The 25,486-nt window shown below is 40.1% G+C and overlaps 1 protein-coding gene across 2 annotated transcripts in view; it reads left to right on the top strand.

Moving 5' to 3' along the window:
- The first annotated feature begins 11,264 nt into the window (after positions 1-11,264).
- The window catches only part of ENOX2 (ecto-NOX disulfide-thiol exchanger 2), a 261,275-nt gene continuing 247,053 nt past the window's right edge, over positions 11,265-25,486 (top strand). Inside the window, exons 1-2 of one of the 2 annotated variants that reach the window (XM_032843376.1) lie at positions 11,265-11,446; positions 12,735-12,794. The gene's annotated coding sequence lies outside the window, so the exon portion shown is untranslated. Of the gene's footprint in view, positions 11,447-12,734; positions 12,795-25,486 lie in introns of those variants that run through there. The other variant, XM_032843378.1, reaches the window with a different exon arrangement.

Raw genomic sequence — 25,486 nt, 5'->3', positions numbered from 1 at the left:
GGGTAGGTCAAAAATGAGAACAAAGGAAATTAGGTGAAATTTACTAATGGGGCCATTCCAAAGGCTCATTAGTTGTAGACTGGAGGCCCATTTTGCACTTTCTCCAGCCAGAGATCTCAATCTTCCTCTAGCCTGGTGTCCCCAAAGTGCATATGACTTGAGTGTAGGACTATGGATCGGCCTTAAGGCAAAGTTATTCCTGCTATGCATGCAGAGAACATGATCTTGGGATAGTAGCACCTCATACACCAGGGCCAAGTGTTGACCATGGGTTGCATCAGGAATCCAAGGACTAGAACAGAGTCGCTCTGCCTTGCTTTTTAAATGTATTGAGTTCATGCACTAGATTTTATCTATAGAAACAGTACTACATTGTAGCCAAAGAATATGTCAACCATACTATTGAAAAGTACATTGAATTGTATAATTGAAATTTTCTAAGCGAGTAGAACTTAAATGTTCTCACCAAGAAAAAAAGAAAAGAAAAGAAATACAAACATTTAGTTAAGTAGTAAATGTGTTAAGTAACTCCATGGGGGGAGGGGACTCTCTCGCAATGTGTATGTATATCAAACCAACACATCATATACTTTAAATATCTACAATTTTATTTATCAAGTATACCTCAATAAAGCTGAAAGAAACAGGCCTCTGATTTTATTCTTTATTGAGTTTATTGAGTTCTTGGATGCATGAATTCGTGTATTTCATTAAATGAGAGACAACTCTGGCCATTATTTCCTCAAATATTCTTTCTGCCATCTTTTCTCTTTTTTCTCCTTATAGGTCTCCCATTATGTTGGTCTACTTGATCATGTTCCATAGGTCCAGTAAGAGTTTACCCTGCCATATGGAAGGCAGAAAGATAATCAATCCCTTTTGACCTTAGTATAAAAACTTCTTAGGGGAAGATGTGGATGCCTGATACAATGCATATAAACCAAGTCAAGAACAGGCTGTGCAAATTATGGAAAGTTGGCTTCAAGTTCTCTTAGAAATACTATTTGCAAGGCTGGTCCTTGGACAGAGAAAAAAATATGGAGGCCCATGTCAGCGATCATCTACCTTTTTTCTATCCCTGTACCCTTCATACATACAACCCATCATTAGTAATTTTCATTTTGTATTCAGGGAGGGATTCTGATGGAGGGGGTGCTCTACAACTACATGTAACCTCATGGAGTTGGTTGTATACCCCCTTGTGGGTACTTTCAATCCCTCATAGGTTCAAATCACCATAGTAAATGACATAGTAGAAGACAAACATGTTCATCCCTACATCAGCCTGCACCAGAGTCCAAAAGGTCCATCAAAAGTCATTCCTGGAGGCTAACGTATTTTGAGACAGCAAGATAAACCAGGGAATAAAACTTCCACTGAGGGTCAGACATATTTAGGTTCTAATCTCAGCTCTGCCCCTTATTAGCTGTGTGACTTTAAGAAAAATCACCTAACCTCTCTGAACATGTTTCCTCAACTGTAAAAAGGGGATAAAAAGGAGAACCATTTTACAGAGTTATGAAAATCAAATGAGACAAAGTTTATAAAGTTAAGGGGCAAAGGTGAGATGAAATCTCACAAGCTTACTACAAACAAAGGGGTGGCATGAAAACAGAATAGGAGATTGAAATAAGATAAAACTGGATTCAAAACGTGTCTCTGCTTTTACTAGCCCTGTGACCCTTTTGAGGTTTTTAAATTAGCATGACTGGATTTCCTTGTCTGTGTATTGGGGATAAGAAGACTTATCACAAGGACTGTCATGAAGGCCTAGTGGGAGAATACAAGAAAACCAAACCTATGTACATACATTCCACAAATATTTATTGAACATACACAGAATGTGACAAAAGAGCTCAGCAAATGGGAGATCCCATCCTTTGTAAAGTTTTCCACCCTATACCACTTCAACCCAGACAACTTGTAAAAAGCTTCTCTCCTTTAAGAAGCGTGTATTCACTTTTTTGGGGGGGGGAACCAACTCCCTATTTGCCAGTTTTTTCCTTTCCCCTCAGTCTCCTGTGTTTGCCCTGCCCCTCCTCACCTAAAATTCTGAGATATCAAGGACAATACTGGTCTTAATTCAGTAGTCAGCCTCTTGCCCTGGTTCCTTCCCTGTATCATGCCTATTTAATTTGTAGGAATCTTCTTTGCTTTTAACTTTTTTATGACAACTCTATTCACATAAAATTAATAAACTACTATCATTCCACATCCCAAGCAGCTGGTCTCTTAAGTCTGCTCAGAGACCAAGCTGCCAACCCTAAATGCAGTTCTTTTGTTTAACCCTGGGCACCAATGAAAAACCCAACCCAATACATAGCCTGGGTGCCTTACTTTGGACTTGAAGTCTTAACCCTAATTTCACACCAAGCTTTTAGCCCTAGCACCAAAGGGAGATCTTAACTCTATCCATAAACTGAGCCCCTTTCTGGACTTAACACTCCAAGGCCTTAACCCTGATTCAGTGGAATCTTTGGGTCTAGTCACATACTCACTGTCTATGCCTGCTTCAAGAGTAAATACCTATGACTGGTATCTGACTGAGTCTCTAGCTTTGATATCCCATTGAACTGTAACTATGGCAGCTGATAAGCCTTCTTGTGATACAGAGATCCAACCTATCCTCAGACATGGCCTTTTACAGGCTGAGTGTCAAGCCTGATCTACAGACTGTGACCTAACTCTGAGATATACTTAATATCTTATACTGACCACAAAATGAGTGCTCAGCATTGATACTGACAGAGCTCTAACCCTGACCAAAGACTGAGGCTCTTACTCAGTCACAGCCTGAGATTTGATCTTGGAAACCAACCCAGCTACAATTTCCACAGACTTAGCACTAATCAGAAAATGACCCCAACACTGGCACGAGAATGACTACTAAACCTGGATTCACAGAGAGACAAAAACATGTACAGAGACTGAACTCTAAACTTGGCCAAAGACTGTGCCTTAATCCTGGCCAAGAAGTGAATCCAAATCATCTACAAAACTTGAGGATATATTCTGACTACATCATACGCCCTAATCCTGCCCACAAAACCCTGAACATAGACACAGCCAGAGACTTAACTCTGTTCAAAGCTCAAATTATGAACCTGGCCAGAAACTGGGTTCATAAATCAGACCACAGAATAATCCACTGAACCTGAGACAGACTGAGCCTTATCACTGGCCACAGATTTGTACCTATATCTTATAGCTTTTAACTTCTTAAACTGAGTTTCTGGCCATAGACTGAATTCTTAACTCTCAACACAGACTGAGCCCTTAAGTCTAACCTCTAACCTGAGTTTTCACCCTGAAAATAGAACTGATCCTCCCCAAAATGTTAATGACTGAGCCTGAATCTTTGACATAGACTAGACCCTATCTCTGGCTAAATGCTAGCCCCAGACTGAATCCAACTGCAGCTTTAACCTTAACTCTAGCCACAGATAGATTCCCAATACCAGAAACTGAACAGCATGCGAACCCTGGGCTAGGACTGAACCCAGGCCTTGAACATGAATTAAGGGCAAAATGAAACAAATACTTTTCAGATTCTTTGTGTGACACCTAGCAAGATATTGAACTTTAACCCTAAGCACAGATCCAACTCACCAAGGCCAAGATCTGAGCCCTATTCCTGGCTACATATTGAGTACCACTCAGGGATGAAAAATGTAAATCCTGTCCACAAATCTGAGACCCAAAGTCTGAAGCCTATTCCTGGCTAAAGAATAATTCATCACACTGCAAGGTTGAATCAAAACCCTCCTTGTATTATTAGGCCTAATATCAGGCTGAGACTGAGTACTAACCTTTGTCACAGACTGGGCCTTAAACCCATAAACAAAGTTCACTATATTAGAGGCCACAGAATGTGTCCTAGCACTAGCTTGAGGTTGAGCAATCAGCCTGGCCACAAACCTCATCCTAAATTGGGAGAGATATACCCATGACACTGGGCACAGTAGAGGCACTAAAAATTAGCACAGATTGAACTCTACTACTGATACCAGAATGCCTGCTACGCTAGCCAGAGTCTAAATTCCAAAGTGACAACAGGACATGAACACTCTGAACTCAAACCCTGGCAACAGCCTGAGTCTCTAAACCTGAACACAAGCTGGATCCTATGTGTTGCCTATTCACTAACCTTATTTGTAGACTGACACATAACATCAACAACCTATATGAGAAACGTGTTTACACTCAGCCCTTAAAACCTTCTTCATAGTAAGCCTTAATCTGGCCATTGGTAACCCCTAAACTCTGGTAAAAGCTTAATAGGATACAAAAATCAGCTGCATCTCTATATATTAACAATGAAATATCTGAAAATAAAATTTAAGAAATATCCCATTTGTAAAAGCATCAAAATAATAAAATACAGGGGCACCCAGGTGGCTCAGTCATTAAGCATCTGTCTTCAGCTCAGGTCATGATCCCAGGGCCCTGAGATTGAGCCCTGCACCAGGCTCCCTGCTCAGTGGGAAGCCTGCTTCTCCCTCTTCCACTGCCCCTGCTTGTGTTCCCTCTCTCACTGTGTCTCTCTCTGTGTCAAATAAATAAATAAAATCTTTTAAAAAATAATAAAATACATACAAATAAACTTAATCCAGGAAGTGAAAGACTAATACACTGGAAACTATAAAAGCTCTGATGAAAGAAATTAAAGCATATCAAATAAATAGAGAAATATCCCTGGCTCATGGATAGAAGAATTAATATTGTCAAAATTCCATACTACCCAAAGTGATCTACAGATCCAGTGCAATCCCTATCAAAATCCCAATGGCATTTTAAGCAGAAATTTTAAAAACAATCATAAAATTCATAAGGACCTCCAAATGGTCTTATATAAATGACCAACACGTATATTACATGCAACTAATGAATCATTGAACACTACATCAAAAACTAATGCTGTACTATACATTGGCTAACTGAACATAATAAAAAAAGAAAAAAATGAAAAGATGCTCATCGTCACTAATCATCAGGGAAATGCAAATTGAAATCACAATGAAATGTCACCTTTCAACTGTTAGGATGGTTATTATCAAAGAGGAAAGACATAACAAGTGTTGACAAGGACGGAGAAATTGGAACTCTTTTTTTTTTTTTTTTGAGAGACTTGAAGTTTATTTTGCATCCTTCATATCCTCTTTTTTTTTAATTTCTTTTCAGCGTAACAGAATTCATTGTTTTTGCACCACACCCAGTGCTCCATGCAATATGTGTCCTCCTTAATACCCACCACCTGGCTCCCCCAACCTCCCACCCCCCGCCCTTTCAAAACCCTCAGGTTGTTTTTCAGAGTCCATAGTCTCTCATGGTTCACCCCCCCTTCCAATTTCCCTCAACTCCCTTCTCTTCTCCATCTCTCCATGTCCTCTGTGTTATTTGTTATGCTCCACAAATAAGTGAAACCATATGATAATTGACTCTCTGTTTGACTTACTTCACTCAGCATAATCTCTTCCAGTCCCATCCATGTTGCTACAAAAGTTGGGTATTCATCCTTTCTGATGGAGGCATAATATTCCATAGTGTATATGGACCACATCTTCCTTTTCCATTCATCTGTTGAAGGGCATCTTGGTTCTTTCCACAGTTTGGTGACCGTGGACATTGCTGCTATAAACATTGGGGTACAGATGGTCCTTCTTTTCATTACATCTGTATCTTTAGGGTAAATACCCAATAGGGCAATTGCAGGGTCATAGGGAAGCTCTATTTTTAATTTCTTAAGGAATCTCCACACTCTTCTCCAAAGTGGCTGCACCAACTTGCATTCCCACCAACAGTGTAAGAGGGTTCCCCTTTCTTCACATCCTCTCCAACACACGTTGTTTCCTGTCTTGCTAATTGTGGCCATTCTAACTGGTGTAAGGTGGTATCTCAATGTGGTTTTAATTCGAATCTCCCTGATGGCTAGTGATGATGAACATTTTTTCATGTGTCTGATAGCCGAGAAATTGGAACTCTTGTACATTGTTGGTGGGAATGTAAAATGGTGCAACTACTATAGAAAGCATTATGATGGCCCCTCAAAAAGTTAAAAATCGAACTACCCTACAATTCAGCAGTCTCATTTCTGGGTATATATCCAAAGGAAATGCAATCAGTATCTCAAAAATAAATTAACATATCAATGTTCATTGCAGCATTATTCACAACAGCTAACATATAAAAACAACCTAAACGTCCATCAACAGATGAATGGATAAAGAAAATGTGGTATAGAAATACAGTGGAATATTATTCAGCTTCTAAAAAGGAAGGAAATTCTAACATTATGACAACACAGATAAATGTAGAGGACACTAGGCTAAGTAACAAAACTAGTCACTGAAGGACAAATATTGCATGATTCCACTTATCTAAGGATTCTAAAATAGTCAAACTCAGGACCCCTGGGTGGCTCAGTTGGTTAAGCAGCTGCCTTTGGCTCAGGTCAAGATCCCAGGGTCCTGGGATCAAGCCCTGAATTGGGCTCTCCTTGCTTGGTGGGGAGTCTGTTTCTCCCTCTCCTGCTCCTCCCTGCTTGTGCGCTCTCTCTCTCTCTCTGTGTCAAATAAATAAATAAATAAATAATAAAATAAAATAGTCAAACTCAAAGAAGCAGAGAGTAGAATGGTGGTTGCCTGAGGCTGGGTGGAATGAATATAATGTTTCAGTTTTGCAAGATGAATAAGTTCTATATATTTACTCCACAGCATAGTGCCTACAATTAAAATTACAGTATTATGTACTTTAAAATATGTCAAGAGGATAGATCTCATGTTAAATGTTCTTATCACAACACACACACACACACACACACACAAGCAAGGAAATTTCTGAAGGTGATGGATATGTTAGGGCCTTAATTGTGGTGGTGTGATGGTATTATGGGTACAGACACTTGTTCAAGCTAATTGATGTGTGATGGTATTATGGGTACAGACATATGTCCAAGCTAATTGAAATATATACATTAAATATATGAAATTTTTGTGTATCAATTATACCTCAATAAAGCTTTTAAAAAAAAATGGAAGGGCCATTGCCCATGATTTTTGTTCCTTTAACCAGGAAAATAAAATTTTCCACAAATCAAACCATATTTCCTTTTGTGCCTCATTGATATAAAAAAAATAGCACCCAAGAAAAAGCAGTGTTAAATTTAGAGTCTGTATTTTGAGGAGTATAAAGCAAGGGGATATTTTAAAGGTATTGGGTTAACCAATCAACAGTATTGCCCCAGCAAGCCAATATCATTATTAAACAATCTATTTAAAAATGTTTGATAAGTTGTCCCAAAACTCAATCCAGCTACTGATCATTATAAGCCTTCTTCAAGTATCTAAATAAGCAAAAAATATGTGTATTGTGTATGGAATAATACTGGAATTACATCAGTGAATATGTTAATAGACAAATAAAAACTTGATCAGATGGCACTAACAGCAGCACTCAGTGAACAGAAACTCTACACAGAGTCAAAATAGGACCACTATTTGCAGAATCAACTCTGACACAGGCCAAGTGTAAGTGCTAACATAGGTCACTGACTGAGCTGTGCTCTGGCCACAGAATAAGGTACGACATTGGTCACTGCATGAGTTAGCTCCACAGATCATTTCTGATAGGGGATTTCAATGAAGAGAGAACACTGACCTTGGCTAAAGCCAGATATTACACCTTGGGCTTTCTCTGGCCAGATATGCATCCCAAATCCTGCTCATATGCATAGTTGAAATCCTGGCCACAATCTCTACACTCATATTGTCCGTGGATGAAATGCTAACATTGATCTGAGACAAAACTCCAGGGCATATCACAGGTAATGACCTAAAATGACAAAAGATTGAATATTAAGCTTAACACTAACTACAGACTGAGTCTAATGCTGGACCAAGAAAAAACTTTAACTGTGAACACTAATTGTCACTTCAACTGATAAAAGACTGATCTAAATCCTATTCAAATTCTTATTTAGCCCTTTCCAAGGCAACAAGATCATCATGAACAGCAGCCTCTGGCAGAGCCATAACTGGTCTTTGTTGATTTCTAAGCCTAAAAATACAAGTGATTCCAACACTGACCAAAACACTATCCCTCGTTGTAGTCCATCTAAGGCTGACCCACAAACAGCTCTGACATTAGTTTTATAACGAAGCCTCTTCCTACCTACAGACTAAATCTTCATATTGACCAAAATTTGAACCCAAATCTTGTATACTGACTTCTCAATGAGGTATAATCTAGGCCATACTGGAATAATGACAGCTTCCAAGTGAGCTTTCATACCAATCAGAAACAGACTCTAATCCTTGACACAGGTTGAACCATGGCTATACTTCTGGGGCCTAATGTTGATATCAGGCTGAGCCTTAAATTTGGTTACATGGTCCTTTAACAAGGGATCCACACCAACTTTTAAAGATAGCAACAGACTGACTAAGCCTTAACCTAAGCAAAGCCTAAAGCCAAAAGCATTCCACATTATGAACCTGAACCGTGACCATGGCTTGAACTTTACACTATCCCTTGACAAAAGCTTAACCATGGCCTACCGATTGATCTATAAATCCTGCCAGACTAACATAACCAGGGCCGTTATTTCACAAATTCATCTTCTTAGACTCAGGTATTTCTTTTCCTGGATATATTTTCAGGCATACTTTCTACCCACAATCAAGAGTCTCACCTTTCTATGTGTAACACACACACACAAACACACACACACAATCTAATAAGCCTTGCAGAAATACTACTTGTCACAGCTATGTATTTTAATTACTAATCTTATTTATTGATATATCCCTCCCCCCAATTAGAGCATAAGCTCCAAAGGAAAGGGATGTTACTTGTTTTATTCCCCACTTCTCTAATCCCAACATCTTGAATTATGCCTGGAAAGTTGTAGGTACTCAAAAAAATATTTGTTGAATGGATGAATGAGTAGTTCCTTGTTACTCTTCTGCCTCTTATTTGACCTCTCTGTGTTATATTCTAGTAATTATACTTTATTTCCTCTTGGTTCATCTATGTGGCCATTTCTTCTCAGCTTCCTTTGAAAGCAAGGAAGCTTGACTTCTTCTACCTACTCCTTGAATATAGTTATTTTCTAGGATTCCAAACTTAATCTTCGTCCTCTAAAAACTACTATTCTAAACACTAAGTGAAATTTAATCCATATTTGCTTAGTTAATTACCATCTATATACTGAAGTCTCTCAAATGTTTAGTTCCAACCCAGACCTCTCTCCTGTGCTTCAGACCTATACTTCCCTGCAGCCACTGGTTATCTCCCCTCAAATGTTCCACAGACTCCTCAAATTTTAAGTGTTCAAAACTTAATTTCTCCTATCCTTCACAAAACTTGTTACTCTTTCTGGGTTCCCTATCTAAACGAGCGGTATGACCACATACTCTGTCTTCCAAATCAGAACTTGAGAGTCCCGAGACACTCCATCCTTTCCCTTACTTTCCATATCCAAATTATCACCAAGTCCATCTGATCATACCATGTCCTTGCTTAAGATCCTGAGATAGTTCTCTACTATTTTCAGGTTAAATTTTGAACTCATTAGTATGGCCTCCTATTCCTGCCTGATCTAATTTTTTGTGGGGGGAGGTGAGGGGAGGTGTTCTCTGCTCTTTCTCACATTCTTATTCCTCAGTATAAAATATGGTTGACCTCCCTACCCCCAGATGCCTTACCAGTTCTTCAAATCTCACCATTCAAGCATGGCTTCTTCCAGGAGTAGTATGAGTTCTTCCACTTCTATTGTCCTGTAGAGTCCTATGCAGACCCTTTTTTAGAGCCTTTTCACATTGTATACTCCGTCTCCTCTTGTAGATTGTGAGATACTTAAGGGCAAGGGCTGGTTTCTAATTCTGTAGCAATAGTGCTTAGCCCAGAGCCTTGCACAAAGCAGTTTGCTGAGTAAATTATTCAACCCATTAAGTCCTCTTATTTTTTCACTTCTCTTTTAAAATTTTAGGCAATTACCTTAGCAAAATGCAAACCCTCTTTGTTTGCATTCATTCCACTTGTGAGTCAAAAAGTTGTCCTGGTCAGTAAAATTGTAGTAACCCAACTGTAATGATCAATTCAGCTATAAGGATTCATCTCTAACAAAGAAAAAAAGTCAAAAATTAGGAGTGAAATCAACCTTAATAAACCATCATTTTCCTCAGCTTTTAAATGGCTTGAAAGTGCTAGATGTCTCCATCTATTTCTTTATCTACCCCTTTTTAGCACAACTTTTACTAAAACAATAGTTTATTTTTTTAAGATTTTATGTATTTATTTGACAGAGAGAGAGACTCATGCGAGAGCAGGAACACAAGCAGGAGGAGTGGGAGAGGAAGAAGCAGGCTTCTTGCTGAGCAGGGAGCTGGATGTGGGTCTCTATCCCAGGACACTGAGATCATGACCTGAGCCAAAGGCAGATGCTTAACAACTAAGCCACCCAGGCGCCCCTAAAACAATAGTTTCTTAAAGAAATATACACTTATTTCTTATTATTCATGTTGTACTCTCTATCTGTTCTAAAACTGTTGCATTACACCAGTGACGTGGCAACTGTTCTTCGTGGCAACGATATGGCTTCCTTATGGGTTAAGTGGGCTTCTGTTGGCCGGGCTTAGATCACATTGCTCTGCCTCTTATGATACTACCTCAAAGGAAAAATGTGACACCCTACTAGAAACATAGTATACATTTCCCCCAGAACCTTTGAAGTGATTCTAATGCAGATGGTTCACACGGAACACACTATGACAGGTTTAAAGGACCAGTTATTCTAAGTCTATCAGAGCATAAATAACATTTTTAAAAGTGGTTCAACCAAACTCAATGAGAATTTTAAATCACGACATAAAGTGCTTCCCCCAAAATGCTAATAGCTTAACCAATAGTAAAATAAATCTTGAACCTTCATCTACCCCCACAAGCACAACACCATACGCCAAGAAGCGAGAGTCTGTAGGGCACATTGCAAACTACAACACCCACAATACCCTCCCACATCTGAACTCAGTGTTGATCCGACCGGAGGTAGGAATTGTGGGTATACAGAAAGAAGGGCCTCAACTCCATCTCCCATAATCCTTTGTCCTCACTTGAGTCTCTCCGCCAATGCGGATACTAGATCCCCCCAGGAAGCACAGCCTCCAGCGGCCTAAAACTACATTTCCCATGAGGACAAGGGACGGAGCCTCAGGCTTCCCTGGTGACCAGTAACCAATAGGAGAGGCTGAAGCCGCCGTGCTGTGGGTGAGAATCTGGCCCTGGGCCTGAGCGTTCGGCCTAAGCCGGCTAGCACAAGGCGCGGAGTTGAGAAGACCGTTGCGTGACGTGAGGCGCCGCGAGGGCGCTGTACTCTCAGAAGCTGTCATGCCGGCCCGATTTTCCATGGCTGTATAAGAAGTAGCCCTTCGGTAGCCGGGAGCTGGAGGTCAGAGAGGCAGAAAGCCCGAGTGGCTATGGCTGGGGACTGTGGGACCGAGGGGGGCTAGGGAGGAGGGTGCTTCCGGGCCGCTGTCTTCAGCGTTTAACTCCGCCCAACTCCGCCTCTGCCGGGGAGGGGGTGTCGGGACTGGGAGTCAGGGGTGGGTTTTTGAGTTTTTCTACGGCAGTTTCCTTGAGCTTTGAGCCTTGGGAGCGCGCCCTCTTCTTCTTTTCCTACTTCGCCCGCTTTCTTTTTCTCCTCACAACGCCATCGTCTGTCCCCGCTCCCGTCTGGTGCCACCTCAGAAATCTGAAGTTAGGGTTCTCTACCGGGATCTTCCTTAGGCGACGTCTGGACTCTCCTTACTACTTGGAGGAGTTTCCTCTCTTCCCTCAGTTTACATTTCAGATTTGGGCACACACCATTCCCAATGCACACACTCCCCAACTTCCTCTGGGGGCGTGGGAATTCCTCGCCACGCCTAGGGAGTGACTTTTTGCCAAATTTTCACTTTTGCTTCCTTGCTGGTGAGATGAAGATCGTCGCCCTCTCTTTATTGGCCCTTCCAGCCACCTGGCTCTTCCCTGACCAGATCGTTGGAGTGGAAAGGGTTTCTCATCAGTTTCTAGAAGGGGTGGGGAGTAGTAGATAGAAGAAATTTCGCTTTTGAGGAACGTGTGGTTAAGGTTCAGTGCAGTGCTTTGGTGAGAGGCAAAGGCAAGTTAGACCTCTTAAAAACCGAGCGCTTTTGGGTTTTCCAGTACGGACTCATACAGCACTAATATTGACAATGATTTAGGGGGCGTACTGACTGCGGAATAAATTAGACGGCGAAACAGACCGTATCAATTATTTTATTATTACAAAAACATGCAAAAAATTTGTAATACTGATGGGGTTGGGAGTTGACATTGTCCTCTGTCTTCCAGACCAGTCCTGGTAGGCTTTGTGAAGGAGGTGAATTTTAAATTTCAGCTCCAGAGGAGTAAAGAGGATTTGAAATGGGCAAAGAGGAGGGAGAAAATGCTTTCTGGTACTGGAACTGGTATCTGAGAAGGGTAGATTAAAGAGAGAGCACTTTTGTGAAGGGCGGGCATGGGTATGCCTGACTGGAATAAAAGGTGTCATCAAGGAGAGATTGTGAAAGAAATAGTGTTGGAAAGCCTGGGGTCATAATAACAGGATACTTTAAAGCATCCACATAGTTTGGATATTATTCTATATCAAGTAAAACTAAAGACAAAAAATTAAGATTGGGTGATTTTTTTTGTGTGTGTTTTTTTTTTCATCCTAGGGGAACCTGATTTGAGATCATTTCTTGGAGAACACAAAGAAGTGTGGTGGTATGTTCCAGGTGTGAGTTTAATTTAAATCCAAGAAGAACTTTGCTTTATAGATGTTTTATTAGTCACTATTCTTAGCTACACTCTACAGTTGTCATTTTAAAGCCTGGTGCTGTAAATTTATTGTCTTAAGAAATGTATTTGCTGTCCTTATATGTTATGTTATCTGAATTGTCATTTCACTGGGCAATAATAATCACTATTTATTGAGCCCATGTAATGTTCCAGGCACTATCATAAGCACTTTGTTGCATTATCTTAAGAGTTTTACAAAGTAGGTACTATTTTTCCCAGTTTTCTAGAAGAGAAAGCTAAAAGGCCGAGAAGCGAAACAATTTACCCAAAGTCGTATGGATTGTAAGGAGTTGATTTGGGGCTTGGGTGTATAGATCTCTGGCTTGAAAGCCCATGCTCTCTCTGCCATGGTTTACTAGTCTCACTGTTCACTTTTGTTCTTGACTTTCCATTTGTGGTAAGGAAAGATTATTGTGTTGATCACCCTGGCAGAAACCCAAATGATTCACTTTTAGTTTCTACGTCAGTATGTGTGTGCTGTAAAGTAACTGCCAAAACCGAATTAGCTTAACTGCTATTGCAGCCGTAGCTAATTGTGTCTGCCAAAACTATAGTCAGTATAGCTATTTCTGAATCAGATAAATTCTCTTTAAAAAACATGTCTTACATGTAAGCTATTTGGACCTGGACAGTACTTTAGGCTTCATTATAGCTTTTGTTTTAAGTGACCTCCTATGTCACTAGGTCTCCTTTGCTCACATGCAGTGCTCAGGATGCAACAGAATATGAGATGTGAGCTCTCCCTAGGTCTATCTGGGGAGGTATATGACTGTAATTCTGAGATAATGTGTAGTATAACAGAGATAGGGACAAAGTGCTATTGGAAGGGTAAAGGAAGGAGTGTCTAACTGTCAGGGAGAAGTCTTCTGTAAAGAGGTGACCTGACAGGTCTTGAAGGATAATGAGTTTGCCAGGCAGAGAGCAGCAGAGAGGAGGCATTCAAGATTAGAAAGAACAGTCTGTGAAAGATATGTGGCTGTAGAAGAGCAATATTTAGGAATTCAGCATGGCTAGGGTATAGATTGTTTGGGGAAAGGAAGGTTTGTAATGGAAAGATAGGTTGGGGCTCATTTGTGAAGACCCTGAATGCAGTGCTAAGAAATTTGGATGTGCTCAGGGTGCCTGGGTGGCTCAGTTGGTTAAGCATCCGAGTCTTAATCTCAGCTCAGGTCTTGATCTCAGGGTTGTGAGTTCAAGTCCTGCTTTGGGCTCCATGCTGGGCATGGAGCCTACTTAAAATAATAATAATAATAATAATAATACTTTTTTTAAAAAAAGAAAAAAACTTGGATGTGCTCCCATAGGGCATTGTTTTTTCAACTATAGGATATCTGCCAGTGGTGGTTATGTTGTACTTCCACGAGCATTTTAAGTTTTAGTAATTATATATTCTGATATGTCTCATAAAAGGTAAAACTGAATTACATCATCAAGCCTAAGGTTATGGAGGAAATGGCTTAGTAAAAATAGAAAGTGAACAAGTTTTATGTTTATTTAAAGACAAATGTTATGTAAATAATAGTACATGTGGTGTGTGAATATGATAGTACTCAAATAAAATTTGGGAATTAATGATTGTAGGCAATAAAAAACATTAAAATATTTTAGGAGAGGAGCACCATAATGAGATTTTTACTTTAGGATGCACTGGAGGGGGGCCTGACCAGTTAGGAAGCTAGAGATGATGAGGACCCAAGGGAGCTGCATATGAGAGGAGGGAACAGATAAAAGAGACATTTAGAAGGTAAAATTAGTAGGACTTCGTAGAGGTGATTATTATATTCTGTCAGTGTCATCAGAATTATTTTTGAAAGTCTTATGTCACTTGTCTGTTATCCTTTATATTCTAAGATGTGCATGTTATTGCCCAAATCAGTCCATGGACATTATATACATGAGGGTAACAGTGTTTTCACGAATGGGTTTGGATTGCACACAGGCATCTTCACTGCCTTACTGAGTGCCCTTGACAGCAGTGGCACAAATATTCAAGGCACTGGTAAGGAATATGAGTATGATCTGTGACCCTTAGTCATCTGAGGAACTCCTCTTTCAAGACTCAGTTCAAATATCAACACCTCTTTTTTAAAAAATTTTTATTTACTTTTTAAATTTCTTTTCAATGTTCCAGAATTCATTGTTTATGCGCCACACCCAGTGCTACATGCAAAACGTGCCCTCCATAATACCCGCCACCAGGATCAACACCTCTGAAGCCTTTCCTGCAACTCTCCCTGCCCCCACACTACACACAGACACATGCAAGCATACACGAAACAATGTTAGGCTCCTGGCCTCCATGGAACCCTGCACTTACCTCTGTCCTAGGCTGCACCACACTATAGTGTGTCAGTCTGTGGATGTGTCTGGCTCTCCCCTAGACTGTGAGCTCCTTGAGGGCAGAGGCCGGGTCTCTTTTATCTCCATACCCAGAGAATCCAGAACAGCTCTTAGCACTTGGTAGATAAATAGAAAATGGTTATTGGATGAAAAAGATGGATAAACATAGTCATATGAATGTAATTCAGAACTTTGGTACCATAGTGCCAAATGTTACAAGAAAATTAGCTGTGTGCTACATTAGCTGCTTTTGCTGAATAAAGCAGTAAATTAAATTTTTTTAAATTTGTTTGACAGACAGAAATCACAAGTAGGCAGAGAGGCAGGCAGAGAGGAAGGAAAGCAGGCTCCCTGCTGAGCAGAGAGCCCGATGCGGGGCTTGATCCCAGGACCCTGGGATCATGACCTAAGCCGAAGGCAGAGGCTTTAACCCACTGAGCCACCCAGGCACCCAATAAAGCAGTAAATTAAAGTGACCTGAATGCACAACTTCACTAGAGGTTTCTTTCTTTCTCATTTTTTCATTTTCCTTCACTCTCCTGTGGTCCCCTTACCTTTTTCATTCTCATCAGTTACCCACCCAGCCACCTGTTCCTTAGGCCTGCTCATTGCTTTGCTCCACTTGACAGAGTTCACATTGTTCCTGTCCCAATAGTCTGCCAAGGATCCATTCCTCCTCCACCCACCAAATGCAGTTGACTCCATCCTTGAAATCACTCTCAAATGGATCTCCCACTCGTAGATGCTACTACTGGGACTAATTTGATACAACCCTTCTGGAGAGAAATTATCAGTATGTATCAAAAATCTTAAAATTGGACATAGCTTTCCATCTACCACTTCAATGTCTAGGGCTCTATGCTGAGGAAGTAAATGTGATATTTCCAAAATTTTAGCTCTCAGGATAAATATCCCAGGAAAAAAAAGAGAAAAACATAGCATTTTAAATGTCCCCAGTACTAGAGATTTGGATTGAATCAATTATGCTATATCTATAGAATAGATTACTAAGTAGCCATGTAAGTTGATGTTGCTTAAAAAATATTTAATGATGTTGAAAATTGTTTATGATATATTAAGAGAAAATTCAGGTTATGAAGCTGACAAATTCCAGTTTAAACACACACATACACATGCACGTGGCCACACACACACACACACACACACAACTTCTAGCCTGGATTACTACTGTCTCCAACCTGCTTCCCTTCCAATCCATTTTCCACCAGTGCTGACAGAATGATTTTTCTAAATCGCAAATCTGAAGCTATCCAGTTCTGTATAAAATAGTTCAGAGACTGCCCATTGTCCTCAAGTTAGAATCCAAACTTCTTAGATTGGCTTATAAAACTTCTGAAAATCAGCTCTCTGCTTTTCTCCCCAGTGTCACTTTTTCCTCCTGTGATTTACTTTTTCTTGGTGTCTTAGGCCAGTGCCTGACATATAATAGGTGTTTAGTTACTGCTAGCCAAATGTTGATGTGGACTGTATGGGTTAACTCTTGTGTGCCAGGATTTCATTCCATTCTCAGTAAAAATATTAAATACATGCAATAGTTATCCCTACTTTACAGATGAGGAGAATTAATTTAAATACATAGAAGTGGGAAGAAAAATCATCATTATGAAGAACATTTTTTAAAGGAAAAAAATCAAAACTTCTTTCTATAACACAGTTCTCTTCATTTTCCTGCAGCCTCGGCCAATCTTAGTCAGTGTACGCTCTTTGTAGAGCTTTGTACATTCCCTTGGGCAAGTTCTATGTGACCACAGCATAACAAGAACGGTCCAGACTAACATGATCTCACCATGTCACAGTTCACATTGCCCTATTGTACAGAAATCTTTCCTTTGTGTACATGACACTTCATGCAGGAGACACAGAAGAGCTCCAATTGCTTTGTTTCTCTTTCTGTTTTGAAATTCTATGTCTTTTGGGATGGGGATGTCAGCAGAGATCTACGGAAAACTGTGATAGAATTGAATGTACAAGAAACAATGTGTCTCATGGGAGCCAATGTCATTGGTTAATTTATTTTTTTAAATGTCATGTAGATGTATTTTCCAGCAATTTCTCCCCAGGGAAGACCTTGGTTGAATTCAACTGTTAATCCTATTTACAGAATGCAGCCCATGCGTGCACTATATTCCTGCATTGTTAAGTGGTCTTAGACATATGTAGTGGATTACCGTAACGACATACATTCAGGTGAATATGGGATATCTGATTTTCTCTACAAAATGTATCAGTGTTCATATTGTCAATCAGGATCCTGCAGCGTGGTCTTTCCTTCATTTGCCTTACAAATAAAATCCATTGTGCAGAAATGGATGCTTTTAAAGGATAGAAGTCCTAAGCATGAATTGTCTGAATAAAATGATATTACTTTATAAGGAATTATTGCTTTTAAATAATCCAAGAAAAAGAATCTGTAATTCTCTTGTTCCATGATCAGATAAGTTGAATACAGAAATTACAGATAGAGGTTCAATTCATTTGATGGATTATTGTGGGCTTATTATGTGCAAAGCACTCTGTTAGACACTGCACTAGATACTTACAAATACCCTCTTTCAATGCCTTCCAGACAGAGAGGCAGAGACAGAGGTTGACCTAATGTACACACAAGAATGAGTGTGCAAGAGCAAATGACAGAGAAGATTTTAACAAGCAGGTCCATCATACAAATGAAAATCTACCCAGCTGAAAACTGGGATATGCGCCAGTAGGGACTTCTTTTTTTCCCCCTTCTTTCCTCTGTGGGATATATAGGCAAAAATGAGCTACCGGATAGCTGATAAGCAAATGATCTACTTCTCTGTTTACAAACAGTTTGAGAGAAGGAACAGTGACTGTGTACAGCCAGCCCTGCACTAGCCTGCTAGTGATGTGAGAGTTATGACTGTGTCAGCTTTTCCAGGGTTTCTCTCTGCTGCGGAGATTTGGCAGACACCTCAGACAAATTTTATGTCTCTTAAATCTTCTGCAAGCTAGGCTTGGCTTATAGATTTATGTGTACAAAAAAAGCGACATGTTTACCAGTTTGACATTTTTGAAGATCAAAACAGACTCAGTTTTTTTTTTTTAATTCAGCATACACCTCAGTTTAGTTTACAGAAGGGGCTAATTGCTTTTGCTGTTTGTTTAAAACAGCTGAAATGTTTACTTTCCAGAAGTGGCAACAGATCATATATCTAAAGATTTATATTCCAGGCCTCAATGTTGCTTCCTCTTTTTCTTGCCTACGAGCGTCAAGTTTTGCTAAAGTCTTCATTTTCTTTCTTTCTTTTTTCTTTTTTTTTTTTTTCCTGTACTGATACACAGTATAAACCAATGCAGGATGGGAGGTGCTGTGAAATATATAGGTAATGTAGAAGAAACATAAAAGGTCATTTTTATTAGTTCTGCCCTGCCCCCCTTTTTGGCTCTCAGTTTTTCAGTGGTCCCGTCCCAGCAAAAGGTTGTTCCTTGGTGTAATAATGACAGGTGAGAATGTGAACTGGAGAACTCTCAGTGACTACCTGTTAACAAGTCTGGTCCATATGTATCTGTAGGCAGAGCACAAATGGAATTTTGGCTGTAATTCAGGAGAATCAAAACACTGTGTGGAGAATGTTACGTAAACAACTTTACTTCATTCAGTGCTGAACTGTGAAAGATAATGACGGGGAAATCCCTAGTAAGGGCCCTTCTTGGCCGCTCCAGCTGTTCTTCTTTTTAGCCAGCAACAGCGGCCAGTAAGAGCTTCCCGGGGTAGAAACTGTGCCACAGTAAGACCCCATAATATGTCCTCCCACTATTTCTCCTTCAGTCAAGTCCTCAAACATACTTCACTAGGATTACTTTGGTCACATAATATTCTAATTTTTACCTTTGGAGAGATACTGAGTTTGAGTTCAAAGAGCACTTGATACCAAGCTCATTTATTCAATAGACATTTGAGCACATATACAGAACCAGACCCTATGGTAAGCACTAAGAAGAGTGATCAATTAGAAGTAGTCCCTGCCTGCCCTTGGGGAGCTCACAGTTTAGTGGAGAGGGTGGAGATAAACGCCCAAACCAATAATCATATTACAGTAGGAAAGATATATTATGTCAGAGAAGGAGGTAATATACAAGGTGCCCTGGAAACATGATGAAGGGAATAATTGCTAGAGGTGGGTAACATAGACCAGAGTCTAACTATGCCAAATCACAAAGATGAGTCGAAATTGCCTTTAATCCAGGTGGAAAAAGAGGTGGGTAGGGGGAGCACCAACACATGCAAAGTAGTCACATGTCAGAATGGATAGTTTAGAAAAAGCTAAGATCTTGTGTGTGATTCACTGGGAGTTGGGTGGGGGACAGGACAAGCTGAAAGGTACCTTGTGGCCAATGGGTGAAGGAAGTCTGCTTGCTAAGGAGCTGGGCAGGGGTGATCCAGTACCGGATGTTAAATGTGTGAGTGACATGATTGGATTAGAGGATGGGCTGGGGTGGGGTGGGAAACGAAAGCTAGAAAACATCCACCTTTTAGTTTGGAAGTCTTAGAGAGGTCTGACCCTAAATCACTTGCAATATGTTTAGCAGTGTCATCTGCACTAGGTTTTCTTTCAATATCCAAAAATCACTTTGAATAGTTGTTTCCTTTTACACATAGGACATACCTTCCTGTACTTCCTTCACATGTTACTTAGCTGAATATTCATTTTTCCAACTCAAATCAATGATCTCCGTAGTAACTGGGGCTTGATTACCATGAAGGAAATCAGAGATTCAAAGCTTAGCAACTTGGTTTAAAAAACCGTATGAGGCTTATTTATTGCTTACTGAGTCAGCAGGGCTAAGGTGAGTGCTGGGCAACTCCCCTTGGGGGCTGGGGGGAGGAAAGGGACAGAGGCTGGAAAGATGACAGAAAGTGGCTGTTTTAAAAATGGGCAGCATTCAGAAAGTTGAAAAACCTTAAAGGCCACATCCAGATAAGGGAAGTAGATAGAAGGGCCAGAAGTATATGAATATAAAACAAATACATGTTGAAGGTACCTGTGCTTCAGCCGACTATACTATCTAACCTGTCGGTTTAGAACATATTCTTTCCCCGACTCAGATATTGTAAATGGCTTGCCATTATCCATAGGATGAAGTCCACACTCCTTCGCATGGCCTTTGGACTTTCTGCCATCTGACTCCAACCTACCTTTCCAATCTTCATACTTCTTCTCTCTATGGAATTTTTCTCCTCCAGCCAGTTACCCTTTCAGACACTGCTTTGTTATGCCTTCACCTGCATTGTGAGCCCTCTCAGGGCAGGGACTGTGCTTATTGTGTCTTTGCATCCTCTACAGTGCCTAGCATGGTGTCTTGCATATAGTAGGCACCCAAGGTATATCTATGGGTTGATTATTAGCCCCCCATTCTTTCCAGTTTCTTCACTACTATTGACCCAATATCCTCTCTACTAAAAATGGCAACTGAGACATTAGGTAAAAGGGGTCAGCATTCAACAAATTATCTTTTAACCTTCTATTTTGAAATCATTTTAAATAAAATTTTCAAAAATAATACAGGACTGTCATGCCATTCACTCAAATTCACCAGTTTTTAACATTTTGTCCTATTTTGTTTTTTGCTGCCTTTTTAAAAAAATTATATTGGCAGGGAGGGGCAAAGGGAGAGGGAGAGAATTTGAAGCAGACTCCTTGCTGCGCATGGAGCCCAAGGCAGGGCTATATCCCAAGACCTTGAGATTATGACCTGAGCCGAGATCAAGAGTCAGCCCCTCAACAGACTGAGCCACACAGGTGCCCATATGCTTCTTTAAATATGATATTTTGTTCTGAAACTTTTGAAATTGAGAAAGCTATATTCCTTATCCCTCTCCTTTATTCTCAACCTCTTATGGTGAAAAAATTTAATATACAGAGACCATTAATGAATTGTACAGTAAGTACCCCTATATCCACCACTTAGATTCTATAACTAACACATCGCTCTATTTGCTTTATCACCTATCCACCCATTTATACATCTTTTTATGATTTCAAATTAAGTTGTAGACAACCATACATTTTTTTCTAAATTCTTCAATATGTATATCACTGACAGATGAACAAACTACTTAGTGCTCTGAAATCAACCAGATCATTTTGTTATATCTGCATTTACTATATTGCCAAAACTCCAGTCTACCTGTGTATCTTTGATCTATTTGGCCATGGAACACATGTCTCTTCAATTAACTTTTGGATGTCCTTCCACTTCACCTAGTGCAGTGCCCAGCACATTCCATAAATACCACTTAATGTTGATGTACAGAGACAGAGCTATGGCCAAGGAAGGAATCACAGTAAAACTAGAATAAACCGAGAGGAGTATATGAGAAATGGGCCAAAAGTGAATGGGTGAGAGAGAAGGTAGGGCTTGTAGAATTGAGGGGAGAAAAGGGTTAGCCCACCTGGTACTTCCAGGAGTACTTCTGTCTGCTACTTTCCAACCCTCTCTTTAGAAGGATAGGTTCCAGGAAATGAGGGACAATTGCTGCTCAGCAGACCGCATGACAAGTCTTCTTGCTACTACTTAGGCACTGCCAATTAGTATATTCATGTTGTCTCATGAATATGCTAATCTACAAGCTGCAGCTTAGTTTTAGAGGGTACGGGTGGGCCACTGAAAACTTCTTTCATGCTAAGTCTGTTCTGCAGGCCAGGGAGCACTTGAGTTCAATGAATCTTGGTTTTCTTTTTCTTTACAACTTTTCCTTTCTTGTTCTGTTGCTTATGAGTACAAGGATAGATCTAATATGCATTTATTGAACAATTTTGAGCCAACCACTGTGCTAGCTGCTATCACATCATTAATGTTTCTCAACAACCCAGTCAGGTAGATACTTCTCTTCCCATTTGTCAGGTGAAAAAACTCAAGAGGCAGCATGATTAAGTACTTTGTCCATAAGCCAGAACTAAAGCAACTGAGGTTTGTTTTACTTTAAAGCCCAGTGGTCTTAACCACATTGTCTGATGAAACTTTTTTAAAAAATTGCCAACCCAGTGCACGTGCAAGGAAGTTTGTTTTCACTGTATTGACTCAGCGTGTGATTTATTCTCTAAGCAAGTCCAGCTGAATCACTGAATTCAGAAGGAATTCAGTCATTCAGACTTTAATCATTAGAATGTTAGTCTAGTAATGGATTCAGATTGCTAGAATTCACATCCCATTTTTATCACTTATCAGTTGAGTGAGTGTAAGCAAATTACTTAACATCAGTAAGCCTCAGTTTCCTTACCTATATAATGAAGATAATGTTTAGCATATAGCTGTGTTGTAAGGTCTAATTTAAGAAATAATGTAAAGTACTATGACTTGTCTGGCATCCAGTAGGTGCTTAGGAATTTCTAGATTACTTTCTTTCTTCCCCTTTTCCCATTTTGGGCCGGACAACTCACCTATAGCTTTCATTTGAAGAAAACAAACTGCTCCTGGGACATTTTTTGAAAAGAAACATTCTGAAGAGGAATATTAGGCTTACTGTTTCCAAGGCTAAGCAAACATAGTTGCTTAACTCGTCTGTGAGCGTATTTCAAAGTGAGCTAGAAACAGAAACCATGAGGAGAGTTAGAGGGGTCCATCTCCCTCCTTCCTGGAAATTAGGGCCAAATTGTGACAGTTGTTTTCTATTTTGTCACTAGAGTAAATTTCACAATCGGCATAGACTATCAACCTGGAATATTGGTAACCACAGCCCCAGCCATTCCAAAGTAAGCAAGCTGAGACCAAAATAGTATATAAGTGATTTGACCAAAGTCAAATGGTGGAAAAATTTGGAGAACCCAATTCTCCCAGCTTCTTATCCAGTGTTAATTTTATGGTTCCTCTGTGGGTTCTTAGGCAGATGAAACCAAGTGTTGATGTGTGTGCTCTTTGCAGGAATTTGGACTGATTGGACTCTCGGGGTTTGTTACAAGTTTGATTGATTCAGGAAACAGGAGGATTTTTTTTTTCTGGTTCAAGTCAGCTTACTAGTTGCTGCTTTCAGACTGTTAGCATTACTATTTTGTTTGGGGTTTAGCAAATTGGTATTGTTTCTCCCCGTTTTAAGCTCATGGTTTGATTCAAGTTCTTGGTTCTTTGAAATCTTCCACTGGTATTTTTGTTTTTGGCAAAAATATTCATAAACTTAGGTGGTTAACCGTGGGAACTCATTTGAAAAGGTGGGTCAGGCTTATTGATGGCTGCTGTGAGGCAGCTTGGGTGGATCAGGGAACCATTAGTGCTTGCATTCTGGAGCTTGAAATCAAGATAATGGAATCATTGCGAAGGTTCTTGGTGCATATGTTGGTGTGTGGTTTTTTATCAGGGTGCTCTGATGCTTTCATTCCCATTCTTGCTAATCTGGGTTGAAACTGTGGCCTCCTACTTCATTGCCTTTTGATACATGCTGTCAATAATGTTCTTGATGTTATCCTCATCTTTTCACCGTGAGAAAGAAGCTAACAAAAAATTATCTTCCTTGTACTTTTACCCTTTACTTTGAATCACCCTACTAAGGAACTTGGGGAATATGAATTTCAAGCTTAAATGTGTGGAAGAGTTCAGTTGCAGTGCCCAAAGGCAGAACAGCCTGATTCTGAAATACAGCCTTTGTTCCTTTTTTACCAGTGTGGTTTAAAAAAAATCTCAGGCAGCCTCCTTTGCCAAACCTGAAATTTGGCCGACACTTTTGTTAGTGGTCAGCCATGCCACAGGTAAGGCTGTGGTGGGGTGGGGGTGCGGGTTGCAGTTATGAAACCTCTGGAGAACTGTATCCCACCTGCCTGGCTTTCTACATGCCAGATGAAAGTGAGTTCTGGTGCTAGGGCTGTCAGTGGCTTTTTCAAGCTGTTGACTGTTTACCTAAGCATTTGGAAGGCTAGGATAGCAGCTGTGGTGGTAAAAAAGGCTATTTCCAATACCTCAAAAGGCAAGCACTTTCTAGGAGGTGAGGTTTTGGATGATTCCAGCTAGTATGTTTCTGCTTAGGAAAAAAAAAAGCTCTCACTTTGGATTCATTTGCTCTCCTTACCTCCTCTCTCTTGCCCACCTTTTGCTCTCCTCCCCTCCCAGCCCTCTCCTTTCCTTTCCCCTTTTAATGGTTCACTTCTTAGCTACCAGTCACCCAACTCTTTGTGATTCATATTATCCATTTTCCCTATTGACGTAACATAGATTTTGGATACATATTTACTGGTATTTTCAGTATTGGCAATGGCATTCAAAGGGGGCAATTAGAGAAAGTTTTCTTTCTTCTCTTAGGAAGTGGACTCAGAGCACTTGTTTAAGGACACAGGTGGCATTAGAGGGGGCCAAGGAGAGCTGACATCTGATATTTTTGCTATAGCTCCCACTTTTTTTTTTGGCTGCTTCAGATTTAGCCCATGTGGACAGACACACACTTGGGTAACCACCATACAGATGGAAATCAGGACATGTGGGATTTGGCTGAACCATAGGTCCCCAAATGTTGCCTGGATCATTTAGTGCCCCAGGTGTGGCCACCCAGGACTTCATGTGCTAAAATTGTGTTCCAGCTTAAGCCAGCTGGTCACTGTATATATAGTATCAAGGCAGCTTGGAGCCTCATAAAACATGACTTTGGATTTTTACCTTGTGGATTTAGACTTCGCTGATCAACCTGAATCGTTCCACACACACTGGGAAGTAAGGATATACCAGGTTAATAGAAAGATTTAACAGAAGGTGGTGCTCATTGTCCTGTAGCTTGGATTCTAGATGGGACAATGTTAGACCATACAAAAACAAATGAACTGACTTTCCAGAAAGGAAAGACGGAATTAGAGGGCTTCCGTTTCTTTAATAAACTTTGGTGTATTATGTATCAGATTTAAAATTTTTTCCTTTAAAACAATTTCCCCTCTGTGGCGCTTAAAGAGAACAGTGCTGCCTTCCAACTTTAAAACTGAAAGAATTGAGAATTCTTTTTATGAAATTATATTGGCTCTTTTTATTTTTCTTATGTGATAGAGGTGCCTGACTTCAACCGTTTGGGCAGACTTTGTTTCAGAGTATAACAATAATAATTCCATACAATTGTATAGTCTTTTAAAATTTATAAAAGGGTTTTTATATCTATTATCTCATTAGCTCTTCATAGGAGTCCTGTGAAGCAGTCAGGATAGGTACTATTGTGTAAAATTTATAAACAAGGGAACTTAAAATAAATGAAACAAGATGGGATTGGGAGGGAGACAAACCATAAGTGACTCTTAATCTCACAAAAAACTGAGGGTTGCTGGGGGGAGGGGGGTTGGGA

The sequence above is a fragment of the Lontra canadensis genome, unplaced genomic scaffold (assembly GCF_010015895.1).
Source record: "Lontra canadensis isolate GAN:19392208 unplaced genomic scaffold, GSC_riverotter_1.0 scaffold138, whole genome shotgun sequence".
In the NCBI taxonomy this organism is placed as follows: domain Eukaryota; kingdom Metazoa; phylum Chordata; class Mammalia; order Carnivora; family Mustelidae; genus Lontra; species Lontra canadensis.
This window is presented reverse-complemented; position numbering and strand designations above follow the sequence as displayed.